Source organism: Triticum dicoccoides, chromosome 4A (genome assembly GCF_002162155.2).
Source record: "Triticum dicoccoides isolate Atlit2015 ecotype Zavitan chromosome 4A, WEW_v2.0, whole genome shotgun sequence".
Lineage (NCBI taxonomy): Eukaryota > Viridiplantae > Streptophyta > Magnoliopsida > Poales > Poaceae > Triticum > Triticum dicoccoides.
In genome coordinates this window covers 535,525,750-535,541,148 of record NC_041386.1, presented here as the reverse complement: position 1 = coordinate 535,541,148, position 15,399 = coordinate 535,525,750, and the positions used below count along the sequence as shown (strand labels likewise).

The window sequence follows — 15,399 nt, the reverse complement described above, 5'->3', positions numbered from 1 at the left end:
CGGTGGCGCGCGCGCGCGCCGGCCACACTCCCCTCCCTCTGTCGAGGACGAAGACGACAGAGGAGGGAGGCGGGCTGGGCCGCCTGCTGGCTGGGCCGGCCAGCTGGCTGGGCCGGACAGGGAGGAGCCCAGGTAAGCTCCTCCTTTTATTTATTTTTCTTTTTCTAATTTCTGACATTTGTTTTGATTTAAATAAAATATTAAATCATTTATTTACCTTATGCCAATTTTTGCAGGGGCTAGATATATTATTCCAGAGCTCCTTTATAATTGGCATAATATTTGGACATATATTAATATATATAACTAATATATTTCCAATGCAAATATTTATGCATTAATTCCAAATGCCCAAAATAAATACCTATGAGCTCTTAAAAATATTGGTTTGATTTTTATCTCTGTCCAATATTTCAGAGAGCAACATGAGCATTTTCTTGGACCTTTTTGGAGAAATTTTTATTTGGATGATTTTCAAAAATGATTCTGAGGGTTTCACAAATCCCCATTTCAAATTAAATGGAATTTTAAACATGATGCACACACTCTGATGCATGACTAGCTAGGGTGTGACAGGTCTTCACTGGAAGGCCGCCATATTGAAGAGCAGCTCCGGGAAATCTATGCCCGGGAGGAGGTAATGTACCGACAGCGGTCAAGGGTTGATTGGTTACGTGCAGGAGACAAAAACACACAATACTTCCAGCAACGTGCGTCGCATCGAAAGCGCAAAAACACGGTCAAGGCGCTCCGACGCACGGATGGAACCATGTGTAAGGTCGATGATGATATGCGTGACATGGCTGCGGCGTTCTACAAGAATCTGTTCACAACGGAGGGCTCACAGGAAGCCAACCTCATTCTCCAGCATATTGACTATTTGGTGACGGATGCGATGAACGAGAAGTTACTATCACCGATCACGGATGAGGAGATTGAATTAGCGCTTTTTCAGATGGGGCCAACTAAGGCCCCGGGGCCAGATGGACTGCCGGCGCTCTTTTACCAGCGACACTGGTCGCTTGTTCGGGCTGACGTGTGTAGGGCGGTGAAGGATTTTCTACATGGGGTGGCAGCGCCGGATGCTTTCAATGCAACGATCATTGTTATGATTCCAAAGTGTAACTCACCGGAGCTACTATCCCAGTTTCGTCCAATTAGTCTATGCAATGTTCTCTATAAGATTGCGACGAAGGTGCTAGCAAACAGATTAAAAGGCATACTACCTATTCTTATATCAGAGGAGCAAAGTGCTTTCGTGCCGGGAAGACTGATCACGGATAATGTTCTTGTTGCTTATGAATGTGTTCATGCGATCAGGAAGAGGAAGAGGAAGAACCCTTTGTGTGTGGTGAAGCTGGACATGATGAAGGCGTATGACCGTGTAGAGTGGGTTTTTCTGCAGCAAATGATGGAACGGATAGGCTTTGCAAATGACTGGATCTTGATGATAATGAGATGCGTGAAGTCGGCGACTTTCTCTGTCAAGCTCAACGGAGATTTATCACGTGGTTTTTCCCCATCCAGGGGGCTCAGACAGGGCGACCCTCTCTCTCCTTATCTGTTCCTATTTTGCGTTGAAGGCTTTTCGGCACTACTCAAACATGCACAGCAGGAGAGGGAGGTCAAGGGCGTGACTTTCGGGAGCACTGGCCCCCATGTCACACATCTATTTTTCGCGGATGACAGTATAGTTTTCTTAGAGGGGACACGGAGCAACATGCATAAGCTAAAAGAAATCTTGAGGCAATATGAGGAGGCATCGGGCCAGCGTGTCAACTTAGAGAAGTCGTCGATCTTCTTCGGGAAAGGGCAGCAAGAGGAGGACAAGCAGGAGTTGAAGGACACCTTGGGCGTCCAGTCGGAAGCGTTAAGTGAGAAGTATCTCGGTCTCCCAACACTGGTTGGGAGATCCAAAGACGGAACCTTCAAATATGTGACTGAAAGTGCGAAGGGCAAAGTGAATGGAGTGAAGGGGCAAGGCTTGTCAAAGGCAGCAAGGGAAGTGTTGATCAAATCAGGGCTGCAAGCTGTACCAACATTCACCATGAGTTGTTTCCAGCTCACGAAGAAAATATGCCGGAACCTGACATCAATTTCTTCTAAATTCTGGTGGGCGGCAACACATGGTGAACACAAGGTACACTGGATTTCTTGGCAGAAGATGTGTGCTTCGAAAAGGGAAGGAGGAATGGGCTTCCGTGATCCAGAGGCTTTCAATCAAGCGCTGCTAGCGAAACAAGCATGGAGACTCATTGAACAGCCCAACTCACTGTGTGCACGTGTGCTCAAGGCCCGCTACTATAGTGCAGACTCCATCGTATCTGCTACTGCCCCGGCATCGGCCTCGTTCACTTTCCGTAGCATTCTGTGGGGGAGGGACCTGTTAAGGGAAGGGCTCATATGGCGCATTGGGAATGGCACTGCGGTTAACATACATCATGACAATTGGATTCCACGTACAGGCAGTATGAAACCCCTCGGGCAAGTGTTTGTTGATGGCGCAATCAAGGTAGCTCATTTGCTAACACCAGACGGGAGTAGCTGGGATATGGAGAGAGTTCAGATGATGTTCTCGGATGATGATGCAAAAGATATACAGCAAATAGCGATTGGGGGACCGGGCTGTGAGGACTATCTTGCTTGGAACCTCACACACAATGGTGTCTATTCGGTGAAATCTGGGTATCATCTGCGGAGGGCGCTGGATGCTGCGAGGAATGGAAGGCCGGAATCTTCGAGTTCTGTTGAAAAGCATAAAGGATATTTGGCTCTATGGGATGCCAATGCGCCCCCAAAGGCCAAAATTCACATGTGGAGGATGATTCGGAATGGACTGGCAGTGGGAGCAGAACTGCACCGAAGGAGAATCAAACCCGGGATTTTTTGCGTGGCGTGTGGGAGGGAAGAAACGGTGCTGCACCGTTTTTGGTCCTGTCCGCACTCCACCTTGTTCTGGCAGCTGTTGTACTCAGAAAAGGGAGTCATGGTGGCCAAACCACCGTGTCCGATCGACTCTCAGAGTGCGTTGGCTCGCTGGCTCCTGGGATGGTTTGCCGGGGCGTCAAATGACGAGCGAGGTGCAATGATTCAGGCCACGTACGAGCTCTGGCTAGCACGGAATGAAACGAGGGAAGGAAAGAGCATAGCCCAGCCACATGAAATCATGGAGCGGGTCATCACTCAAATGGATGAGTGGAGAGCTGTCCACAACGAAAACAAATCTCCCAGAGAGCAACAGATCAAGCAGAAGTGGAAGCCACCGGACGAGGGGTGGCTCAAGCTCAACTCGGACGGGGCGGTATCTAGGGCAGGGAGAAAAGGAGGCGTTGGAGCTGTGATAAGGGATGAGCAGGGAGCCTTTTGTGCAGGGCTGTGCCATTTGGTCCAAGGTATAATCGATCCAGAGATGCTAGAGATTCTTGCATGCAAGAGAGGACTTGTTTTGGCGCAGGAAATACAAGTAGACAAGATACATGTGGAGATGGACTCACAAAGTGTAGTTAAGATGCTCAACAGTCAGCACAAGGAGATGTCAGCTGCTGGCCCATTGATTCAAGAGCTTAAGGCGTTGCTATCTTCGTTTCCTAGCTCCAAAGTCACTTGGGTTCGTCGTAATGCAAATGTTGCCGCTCATAAATTAGCAAAAATAGGAGTAGGAGATGAACTTTGCAAGGTTTGGGTGGGGGTCACCCCCGAGTGTGTGCTTGATGTAATCTCGGATGACATTCCGAATGCGTTTGATTAAATAAATGCGGCAATATTTCCCCTCAAAAAAAAGAATGGAATTTTTCTGGTTGACCGAAACGTTTGGCGATCAATACCTTTGAAATCGCAACCGACCAATGACCAAACGTGGGCGTAGCTTCCTGCTGAGCGAGTTAGTTGGGCTGCCGCTGAGGCCTTGGGCTAGGTATTCACTCCTGGGGCTCGGCCTCTTTAAATGTGAAAATCTAAAAATGTTCTACTGGATATAATGGTACTAGTTGGGCCACACATGGGGCTATAGCCTCAGTTGCCCTAGGCCCAATTTCGCCCCTGTTTTCAGCTAGCCAGGATGCATGTTCAGTTTGGCCAGGATACATGTTTTTCAGCTGGCCAGATACATGTTTTAGTTGCACATTTATTAATTTTTGGTTGCACAGATACTACAGTTTTTTAATGTGTTCATTTGCAAACAATAAGTTCAAGTCGGTAGAATGCATGTTTAGTTTTGGCTACAATGCATGTTGAGTTTGGCCAGTATACATGTTTCAGTTTTTGGCTATGATGCTTGATATATGCAACTCATCCCCTATGCTTCATATCCCAACCAAATATTCATTGTCATCCATTTTTTATTGCACATATACTTTAGGTTTTATAAAGTGTTCACGCACAAACATCCAGTACATGTGGGGAACAATGCATGTTTTTAGATTGGCTACCATGCATTCTGAGTTGGCCAGAATACAGGTTCAGTTGGCTGGGATGCATGTTCAGTTGCACATTTATGCATTTTTTGTTGCACATATTTTTTGGACAGTCAATGTGTTCATTTGCAAACAATAACTACAAGTTGGTATTATGCATGTTTATTTTTGGTTACGATGCATGTTGAGTTGGCTAGAATCATTTTTTTAGCTGGCTAGAAAACATGTTTTAGTTGGCTAGAATCATGTTTTTAGTTGGCCAGAAAACATATTCTAGTTGGTTAGAATAGCAACTGATCCCTGTGTGTGCTTGTTGAACACATCCAGGGGGAAATTTGGGTGGCATGCATGTTAGAAAACAGTAGGCATCTATGGATAGTTGCACAGTAATTTATGGTACTTGTTTTCAGTTTGCAGATATGATACTCATGGAGGAGGGTGTGATGTGGACAATGGGTTGATGTGCCAGATCCACTTCTTTTTTGAAGCAGCTTCTCCATAGATTTGTGCTAGATCCATGGACAAGGGGGTTGACATATGCAGTAGAAGAAGGGGGGAGTGAAGAGGGGCCAGAGGGATTTACTTGATGTTGCTGCCTAGTATGGCTCTAACCACCTTCCCTTAGATCTTTGAAGCAGCTTCTTCTTCTACCCTGGGGCTGCCATGGCGGCTGTGTAGGAGGAGGAAGAAGGGCCTTGGATCCCCTTCTTTCATGGAGAAGAAGAAGGCAGCATGGGGGCGTGGGGGCGAGCGGGCGTGGGAGGGGTTAGTTTGTACAGCTGGCCACGTGGGGGACCGTGGGGTAATTCTGTTTGGGCCTATCGGGAACTGGCCACTCGATCGCCGCGATTGGCTGCCTTTTCCTTTCTGTACCGCGGGGGGACATGGGCTTGCCTTTTTGGCTTGGCCGCTCGGTAGCACTAGCGAGCACCCTGCCGCTCGCTAGACGCGTCTGAACTTGTATCTTTACACAACGAAGGTAGTTCAGTTAATTCGGTTAAACTGAACGGTTTTCGGTTTAAAACTGAAAAAAAGAATGTTCAACGGTTTCCAGATTTGAGAACTGAAACCAATACCTGAAAAACCCGGAATTTTGGTTTGGTTTATTTTTTTGGTTCCATTTTTGGTTTCTGGTTCGGTTTTGCACACCTTGTCCCGTGTCAACCCACTAATCGGTGGACTGACAAACTAAAAGTACAGTAAACAGATTACCATACTTAGATGCCGTATCATTGTTGCTTAGAGTGATATTGATAGACCCTTACCATGGGAGACACACCACCAACCCAGAACACGTTCATTGTTGTGAGCCACAAGGTAGTTCTCGTTTGTCAACGCTTAAAATGCGTTCCGGTAAACTTTTTCGGTTTTAGTGTAGCGGCGAAGCCATGAGCCAAAAAGTGCCTATAATAAGGTTTTTGGATTGTTGAAAATATTAGCACATTTTTGACTAATCTAATCCACGAGTAAATGATAAGCATGGCAAATACGTATGCATCTCATATCGAATCCTAAGCATGTGAGCACGCACAAATCGAAATATCTATGAACAGCATATATACAGCCACCAACCATGCACGCGGTCGTCGGGATGGGATCGCCCGAAACAACATAGTGAGAGGAAGCTTCGGCTCAGCTCATTTCCGCAACCCGTGGCGCACGCACGCGTCGTGGCGAGGCAGGCGACGGAGGAGGAGGCGCGCACGTGTACAACTCCTATTCCCAAGCTCCCAATAGCAAGTGGTAGAGCATCCCTTGTAAAGAGATCTCACTATACTTACTGTAGCAGTATGGAACCATTACTTCCCATCACTTGTTGTACACATATTAATGGGCCTTAGAGATTAGCCGGGGATTATTGGCCTAAGCTCATCCATAATCCAAGAAGGTGCTCTCGCCCACCCACGTAGGCGAACTCCTCCGTGGAAAACTGCACGATAACTCGGCCATCTTTCGGCAGAAGCTGCACCCCACACGCGAGAGATTCTCCCGGAGGGCCGGAGGTGAGCGGCAAACGTCGGCGGCACGGGGCTCGTGCGTGTGACCGCAGGTCTGGCGATTCCGCCGTCTCAACGGGATTCCCTCTAAATTGAGCTCGGGGTCGTCTGCCTCACCACAGCGTGGACTTCCTTGGCATTGGTGATCAATCTCTCTGTCACGCATCCTGACGGCTCGATCCGTTTGCTATCAGCGTGAGTTAGCTTCCAGGAAGGAATCGATGAGCTCACAGGCTCTCCTGTGTGGTGCCGTTGTGCACGTACGTTCTCGGCTGATGTGCAGAGGCCGGTGGGGGTGGGGGATAGTGTTTGATGAAATGCTGTTACAAGAAGAGGTAGGCGAGAGATGCTTACTTTTGCTGAGAAAACCCTTCACACACACACACACGCACGCACGCACACACACACACACACACACAACTTCTTACGGATCAGAGAAGGATCACTTCAGATTTTGTTGACGATTTTCTAGTTTATTCAATTCGTTTTCATGGACTAACGAGACATTTCACTCAAATCGCCTTCCCAATGCCCTGGCCTGACATTCTGCTGTTGCGGCGATCATTACACATTTTCTTCTCCGCTATCTGCAGGCAGCCTCTTGAGCAGCGGAAACCATCCGCTCAAGCTCTGGGCTCGTGGGGAAGGCTTTGGTACAAGGAAAGGAGGAAGGAACCATAATGACCCCTCAAAAACAAAAAAGGGTCAAAGGGCATGGCAATAGGTGGAGAAATGGAATAATAGAGAGCATAAATCACAAGCTGATTCACATTGCACAGTATTAGGATGTCTTGATGAAATTTATAGTACTCCCTCCGTAAACTAATATAAGAGCATTTAGATAACTACTTTAGTTATCTAAACACTCTTTATATATTAGTTTACAGAGGGAGTATTACACAGCTGATTCGGAAACATACTGGTCTATTACTGAAGCAAGCGACGAGTTCCAGTACTCGGAGCAGATATACTACCATCAGCGCACAACATCATCTGTTGTTCAGACCTACTACAAAAAAACACCCTGCTGCCTAGGAACTTAGCATATCAAGCAGCCGTTTGCTTCAAGGCATGATATCCTTCCAAAAAAAGCTTTCTCCTGATGAGTCCCGAGCCTTCACTTAGGGTTGTCGACATGATGACCATTCTCGAGACCAGCTTTTCTGCACACATGAACACTATTCATCAGTCGGCTGCCTGCTAGTGTAACACAAGTCAGCTGACAAGAAGCAGAGACAACAAATGAACTACACAACTAGTACTCCCTCCGGCCGAAAATACTTGTCATCATTTGTCCATTTTGATGACAAGTATTTTCGGACGAAGGGAGTATCAATTATTACTCCCTCCTATAACCACCACTGCCTTTGTTACAAGTTAAACAGGCAACAAGAAGCCGCGACAAAAGCAACTACCAATCATTACCACATCTTATAACCATCATAGCCTCTGTTACGAGGTAAACAGGACTTCATCAACAAATGCAGGTCAAGAACCAATAGCATCAAGTAAAAAATAATGGAGCTACACACCTCAGTTCTATTCCTTCGGGCCTTTATTCTTCTGCCCTTGATCTGGCTTCTTGTTCAATGGGAATCTAACTGCAAACGTACATCGACACATCATCAGAGATGAGCACCAACGAACCAAAGAACAGCAAGTAAATTATGATACCAACCTCCATTGAAATAGACAAAGCTCAATGCAGACAACTCCGGGATATACTCAGTCATCTTCTCCCGTTCACTGGGCGTCACAAGCACCACATGGAATGCACCTCTCTTGTGATACACTTCTTTAGGTACAGAATAATCCAACACCACCACCAGCTCTCTAGACGGGGGAGAGTGGTTGACAGATCCAGTGGTGAAAGTGCCATGCACTGACCCTATGCAAGATTTGCTGGTGAAGGTGCTGTGAAGCTCTGGAGAAAAATGTACCTGTTAACTTTCGTGAACGAGAGTTCCCAATTGTTCCTTGAAACATTCAGACTTCTCCATATAATTGTTGAGGGACACTTTCAGTTTACTTGCATGCAGTGTCTATTTAAGCACCACCAAGCAGTCCAACTTACGGCACTCTTCAACTTCAACAAAATAGACATCAGGACCGCTCATGCCATACAATTCTTCATCCAATATCTTGTTCTCTGCAGCATAAATATAACTTAGTTCCAGGAAAATATTTGAACTATCCATACAAATTTACCTCTGAACTAATACAGCACAGAAATATGTCGCTTAAAAAAATCAATTGTAGACCTACAACTACAAGGTCCAGGCTAGAAATATGTTACTTAAACAAGTACTAGACCTATCAGGGGACCCTACCATGAAAACTGTAACTTCCTATGAAAAACCACAAATAGGTTAACAAGTTGTAAACCTTTCCAGAACACAGCAAGCAAATAGTTCATGTCTCGTATGAAGAACACTAACAATGAAGCATAAATCAAGAGAAGAGAACATACTGAATTTTCGAACTGCTGTGGCCGTTTTGTTTGTCCATTCAATGTGGTGGACAGGGAGGCCCCGTAGGTGGCCGGACCATTTCTCCAGAGCAGTAGTATGGGAAGCACGTAAATCACAGCCAGGGGACTTCGCAATCTCTGCAAGCTCGTCTGGGAAAAACAGCATCTCCCTGGGCCTCCAGGTGACCACCAACCGACTGAACCGCTTCCTCATGCCCCTTAAGGTCAGAAAAAAGTCACGGTGGGCATGGTCCCAAGGGATTGACAACTCGCCAGTTAAGACACTAGCCGCTGTTCTGGAATCAGTCCATAGATGGAGTTTGCTGATCTTGAGTTCTTCAGCCTTGTAAAGAAGCGCTAACGCAGCATGAATTTCAGCTTCATTTGATGAAGAGCACTTGAGGTCTGAGAAAACTTCTGAGTAAATGATCTTATCGTCCTTCCAAATGATGTAAGACAAGCTTGCAATTCCCGTCTTATTATCGTACGAAGCATCACATTCCCCTTTGTAGAATGGTTCGTTGGTCCCGTCATACGGCTGCTTCAGTCCGTGGTCATACATTAATGGTTCAATAGTGGAAAAGGAAGAGTCCCAATCTTCAAAATGTAACCCTTCCTGCTAACAAGAAGGTCCAGAAAAGTCTCAAATTCGCCATCCTTACAAGTATCTTCATAGGATGTGATGTCAAAGCTACTCAAATAGCAAGGATTGTGACCAAGGATGCTGAAGGTTTGACGTTGCAGAAATATCATCCACGGATCGTTTATTCCACACGGGGCAATCAAACATCGGTTAACCAGTAATGGTCTGATAAAGTTCTTGTATCTGGCCTTAAAACTGAGCGCTTTAGTAGCTGTTTGACTGGTATCGGCTAATACTCTCTCCCTCAAAGCTGTACTATTACCACGCTGAAAATGGCTGTCCTCACCAATATATCGTTCACCTGCATCACATTGCACAAGTTAGGTAGCCAAATGTAGCATTGCACTGAGAAAACTTAAGCTTAATTAATTTCAATGTGTGTAACAAGTGTAGAAATGAAACGAATGAACAGAGATGAAAACATAATTCTTAGGAAGTTTTCTCAAAATAAAACTTGTACATATATGGCAAGCGATCATAGCTTGTTCGAAATTTGCAGAACATTAGCATAAGGGCTAGAAAAACCATGTGAAAGAAGAGACTCTGAATGCGAGAACCGATGAGAAACTTCTTACCATAATCTTAATATGCAGATGATAACCAAAAAGAATAAACAGAGAACACATCCATACAAAACAACAATTGTGTGTTCAAGTAAATGAAATGAGAGGGGGCACATAATACCGTGTCATGGGAACTTAAAATGCATACATACAGGTTAAAAGTACCAAAATGCTCACACATACAACAGGTTGGCATCGCTATATGCAGAGAATACAGCTGACAATTGACAGTCAAAAATTGTGAATCAACAGAATAAACACGTACCAGAAAGCAGGTGTATTTAACAAAAGGGATGGCAAGTTACCTGAATTTGTGACTGACTGGTCTCCAGCCAAGGTACAAAATCGGTGGTGTTTCATCTGTGACCCCAGTGTAGCAGAGGAACCTGCAACAAGCAAAGCAATTAAAAGGGGCAGTGGATAGCCATGTCTGCATTAAGAAAAATCAATGTTATATTTAATGAGAACAATTGCAACAGATCCAAAAAAGAAGAGCCTGCCAGGGTACCAAATGTATGTGGTGGCAACAGGATTGCCACCTGCAAAAAGTTGACCAACTTAAAAAGGGCACAGATAGACTAACATTCTACCATTGATGACTAACTATAACTAGTACAGCTAATGATAGAATGTATCAGTTGGGCAGACTGAGCTTTGTACTGTGCAGAAAACGGGAGGGCTAACATTCTACCATTGATGATTACAAAAATGTACAAAACAGGAGCGTTTCGTTAATATACCAGCATTCTTCAACAAAGTGAGTGCAGTGCTTTTACACCGACTTGGTAAGCTACGGACCACAGTGGGCCAGACTGGTGCAACAAATGTAGTGCCCAAGGATGGACTTCTCAGCACCGGTAAACTGCTTGGTGATTTACCTGCATTTGTCAAGATGCATTTGTCAAGATGCCTACTAGTTGGATAGTTGGGATCACCCAAGTATGAAAGATAAGTACTTCAGACCATAGATCATAGAAGCATATTAGTTTGTCACTTTACCTTCAGTTGACACAACCGTTGGTATACCACAACTTGTTGCAGGACTTGCCAACGCCAATGTGTCAATAGCATTTTGTGTGACTGGTGCTGAAGATAAACCTGTAACGAGTCATGAAATTAAAAGTTGCACCAGATAGCAGGCATTTAGATGCCTTAAAAAGAAGCGACGCGGCATAATCTGATCTAATATACACATGAGACCTGTACTGATCGAACCCCATAGTTTGCTAATTTAACTTCTAAGTATTTGACACACAGCACCCACGAATTTTGCAAAGCCAGCAACCCACGAATTTTGCAAAGCCAATCTAAACCTTTTCTAGACCAGCTCTACAGAAGGTGAACTTAGGACAAGGCCTTAACATGACGTTTTCTCTGTTTTTTCAAATGAACTGAACTGTAACCAACTACAAGTGTTGCCATTTATATAGAACGCTGGCAAATAACTGAATCAGCTATGTCAAAACCCTTCTCTTGGGATATATGGTGCCAGATACCTAATCAACCATGCCAAAAAAAAGGATTCCTTGGAATGCATTGGTGCAAGATATTGAATCATGCAAAAAAGGCTTTCTTTAGGAAAGATTTGTGCAAGACCTGGTGATTTTCACCAACAGAAAACATGGTTTTGTGTGGCTTGAGACAAATTACCTCGAAGAAGAGCCAAGTTTCGAGCTGGACCTTGGGTAAGGTTGGGCTCTGGGGGGATGGTACCACCATCAACCTGCTCCCTGTGGAGCCTCCCCTGCTGGCTCCCTAACCAGGCGAGATGCGCCCTTCTTCTCACACCACCCATCCAAGCTCTGGATGGCTTCATGGCCCCTCTCATGCGGCCTCCTCCCAATCTGGAAGGAAGCTCTCTGCTGCCGCCGCGTTCCCAACTTTGGCCAGAAACCCTCACCCCGCCGTCGCCTTACAAAATCTGACTAGGGTTTCGGGGAGGAAGAAGCTCGATATGGTGGTGCGCTCGGCTTTACTGGACTAAATCAGGCCGTTGGGGTGGAATTGGGCCGGCCCCAATCGTTGTTGTTGGGTTTGGTTTTCTTGGCTATAGGTAGCCCATGGAATGTTATCGTGGGCCAAACCAGGGAGTGAGTCGTAAAAATGGCTAAGTCCGAAAATTACAACATGAACATAGTCGGCATGAAGTTAAGCTTATTATTCAAATGACTTTGTCGCACAAGAATCTAATAAGTATAAATCACATAATATCAATCACATATTATCTGAATTCATCCCCTGTTTAGTTTTGAAATCCCATTATCACTGACCAATTGACGGTGTTTACGTATCATCTTCTGAGTAGTAAGGACCGACGCATCATTGTAACTTCTTATAGACTAAAATTCCACAATCATGATGGAATAAACGACATTTCAATCATAAGCATGTAAAAGTTGCATGACTCCATCGAATTCAAGCAAAGCAAAAGAGTAACTGTAAGGACACCTTTGTTCAACTTCCACGTGCACTTCCCCCTTGAAGATAGTATCAAAGATATGAAATCTGCGTCATTGCTCAAGTGAAATTTGTAAATATACTTCATCACAAAGTAGCAAAGCCAAGTATGAACTAGTAACGCATAGGAGCACATGAACGGAACTAAGAAAAAAATGGAGGACCAAATGACAAGAATTAAGTCTAAGCAGTTGCCAAATAAAGACCCCTACTAATTTCTATTAAACAATGTGGTACTACTTAAGAGGATTTCATCAAGTGTTCTCGGCGCCCACTAGCTCCCCATTTCCTTCAGCATATCCAAGAAAAATTGGTTCAAGTTAAAAACTCTAAACAAATCGTATATATAAGTGCTAGTTTTTTTTGGAAAAAAACATGCAAATAATGACATCAACTTGACAAAAATTCAGGAGCCGTGCAAATATAGTTTTGACAAAGTTTTCATATTATATTTTAGCCGGTTGTCATTAGAGCATCTACAAATGGAGCCCCAGTACCACCCTAAACGTCCGGGCGGCCAGTGGCGAAGCTATGTGTAATCACTGTTCATCGTGAAGAAAAAATTCACAAAAAATACCGTTGACCCCACAGATTATTTTAGCTGGCACCGCCACTGCGGGCGGCCTGCCCGGTCACTGCCAGAACAGGAAAATGGCACCCAACCGGACCCGGCAAACCCAGCCCAAATGCTCGGTATGACTGGCACCCGGACACATCCGCCGACATGTGGAGGGCTCAAATTGGTGTGTGTGGTTGTAGATGCTCTTACTCACCGAATACTCATCTGGTTGGTAAGGAAGTTCGTCCCAATGGAGCTTTGCAAGTGCCACATGAATGTTCACCAGATCTCACTTGTTGCACCATGAATGTAATCTACATGCCAAATGGAGATCAAGGAGTCAAAACAAAGTTATTCACTACACTGACCTTCCTCTGGTCACAAATATAAGCAGTTTATGACATATATATACAATTACAAGTGGACAAAATACATATTATGAAACTACTTTTCATGATGAATCAGGTAGAAATTAAACCTTGTATTGCAAAACTATTGACAGTCAAAGTTGAGAGATTTGACTTGGGATAAACCTTAAACTAATTTATGTTTGTGATGAGAGATGCTTTGAACATGATGAAAGTGCTAGCATCCTATGTAAGCCCGGATTATAGTCCCCGGAAAAAGAAATGTTTACTTACAATAGGTCTATGGGTGCAAGTAACGTTACTACTACATGCCGGCCAGGAGTAGAATTGTCCTGGTACACAAGCTTATTTTATTTGGTTAAATAAAACATATTAGAATTTACTTTGGCACACATCGGGACAAGAAACAAATTGTCAAGCAATTCAGTCTATGTCCAGATATTATTCATCGGTCATCACTCAATCTGCGTTTGCAGACTTGGAAGGTACAATAGTACAATTTAAAGCCTTGCAGTTGGCAAATCCCACCGTGACAAAAAAAGTACTTAAACGCTACAATTAGTATCACCCTTCAAAATCGTTTGCAAAAGGAACAAGATAGAAAAAAATATAAAGCATAAGCCGTCTCCATTGAAAATTGGTCCAAAAATCAAAAACGACTTATTCATCCTCCTCCCTTTTCCACTGAAAAATAAATACAAGTAATCCTTCTGTACAGTATCGTTTCTTTTTCTAATGAAAGGAACCATCCACCATTATCAAAATCTATACGGGAATTTTAAGAAGAAGAAAAATGGCCCCGATGTTTCCTTGGGTTAAGAAAAAAAGAAAACAGATGGGTTGCATCTCACACTTTAACAAGCATCTGACACATCCAGTAATATCCTGCCTCCGTTGGTAACAGGCTAGGGAGGGCGTAGGGCGTGCAGATCCGTGACCGCGTACGGATGCATCGCTCCTGGGGTGGGGATGGGATGGGATGCATCGCATCAACCAGCAGTCCCTGCAGGATGCAGGATGAGGGGGAAATCAAATACCCAAAGGGGGAAAAGGCAGGGCCAAGAAATCAGTAAACAAATGCATACCGGATGACGCAGGCAGGCGACGTAAGATTGGGTCTCCGTACTCTCTCTTTTCATAGAGAGGGGGGAGCAGAGAGAGACCTCCCCTTGCGCCTCTCTGATGCAAATCTCCAACTCCATGACCAGATTCCTTTCCTACCTGCGCACGCAACGCAGCAGGAGAGAGACGGAGCAGCTGGCGCCGCACGGAAAGTGGAGAGATCTATTTCCAGCCGCCGCAGGAGATAGATAGAAGAAGGGGATGAGGGGTGCGGCTGGGCTATTTGTGCAACCCTAGGACGTCAAATCCCGATCCTACCCCTACCCCGGATGAAATACCTCTCGTTCCCTCGCTGCGCGCGAATTTCCTTTTATACCCCAACTTCGGCTCAGTCTCTTTTCGTTTTTTATTAGGGTACCACCGTACCAGCCAGTGATTAAGTTTTTTTCTTTCTCTATTTCATTTATCAGCCAGTGATTAATTCTGGGAAAAAGGAGTACTGATTGTTGTTCTTGGGGATGATGGCTACTCGCGTGTTTCTTTTCTTTATAGCTGGAAACCTCCCAAAGTTACCACCAAACCGATACAACCCGGTGGCACTTGGATTCAAGTTTTACAACTTACTAATGCAAACCTTTCCTAGCTAAATGTGCTACGCCCATTAGCAAAACGTTTCACCCATTCTACACAAATATTATCCCGAGTTTCAGCAGGGTCTTGGTTTCATGCACAAGATGCTCATATGCTCTCCCACGCGATCGCGATCGAGGATAGCGGTTCCTGTACCTAAACCGCTGGCTCCCCTCCTTCCGTTCGTCGCTCTGGCGGCGACGGCGGCGGCTGGGTGGGGGAGCCCCGGTTCTTCTCT

General features: G+C 45.0%; 1 long non-coding RNA gene across 5 annotated transcripts; it reads right to left on the bottom strand.

Annotated features, from left to right (window-relative positions):
* Positions 1–7,138: 7,138 nt before the first annotated feature.
* Positions 7,139–14,813, bottom strand: LOC119286583. Of its 5 annotated transcripts, none has more exons than XR_005140550.1 (11): positions 14,555–14,812; positions 14,321–14,472; positions 12,534–13,415; positions 11,085–11,183; positions 10,826–10,963; positions 10,391–10,471; positions 8,880–9,823; positions 8,350–8,558; positions 8,088–8,155; positions 7,942–8,010; positions 7,139–7,572 (listed from the first exon to the last, which is right to left on the bottom strand). It is a non-coding gene; the product is annotated as an uncharacterized LOC119286583 (long non-coding RNA). The 5 variants fall into 5 exon arrangements; XR_005140549.1 differs by having other exon boundaries at positions 8,088–8,558; positions 11,736–12,590; positions 13,316–13,415; XR_005140547.1 differs by having other exon boundaries at positions 8,088–8,558; positions 12,534–12,590; positions 13,316–13,415; positions 14,555–14,806.
* Positions 14,814–15,399: the final 586 nt, after the last annotated feature.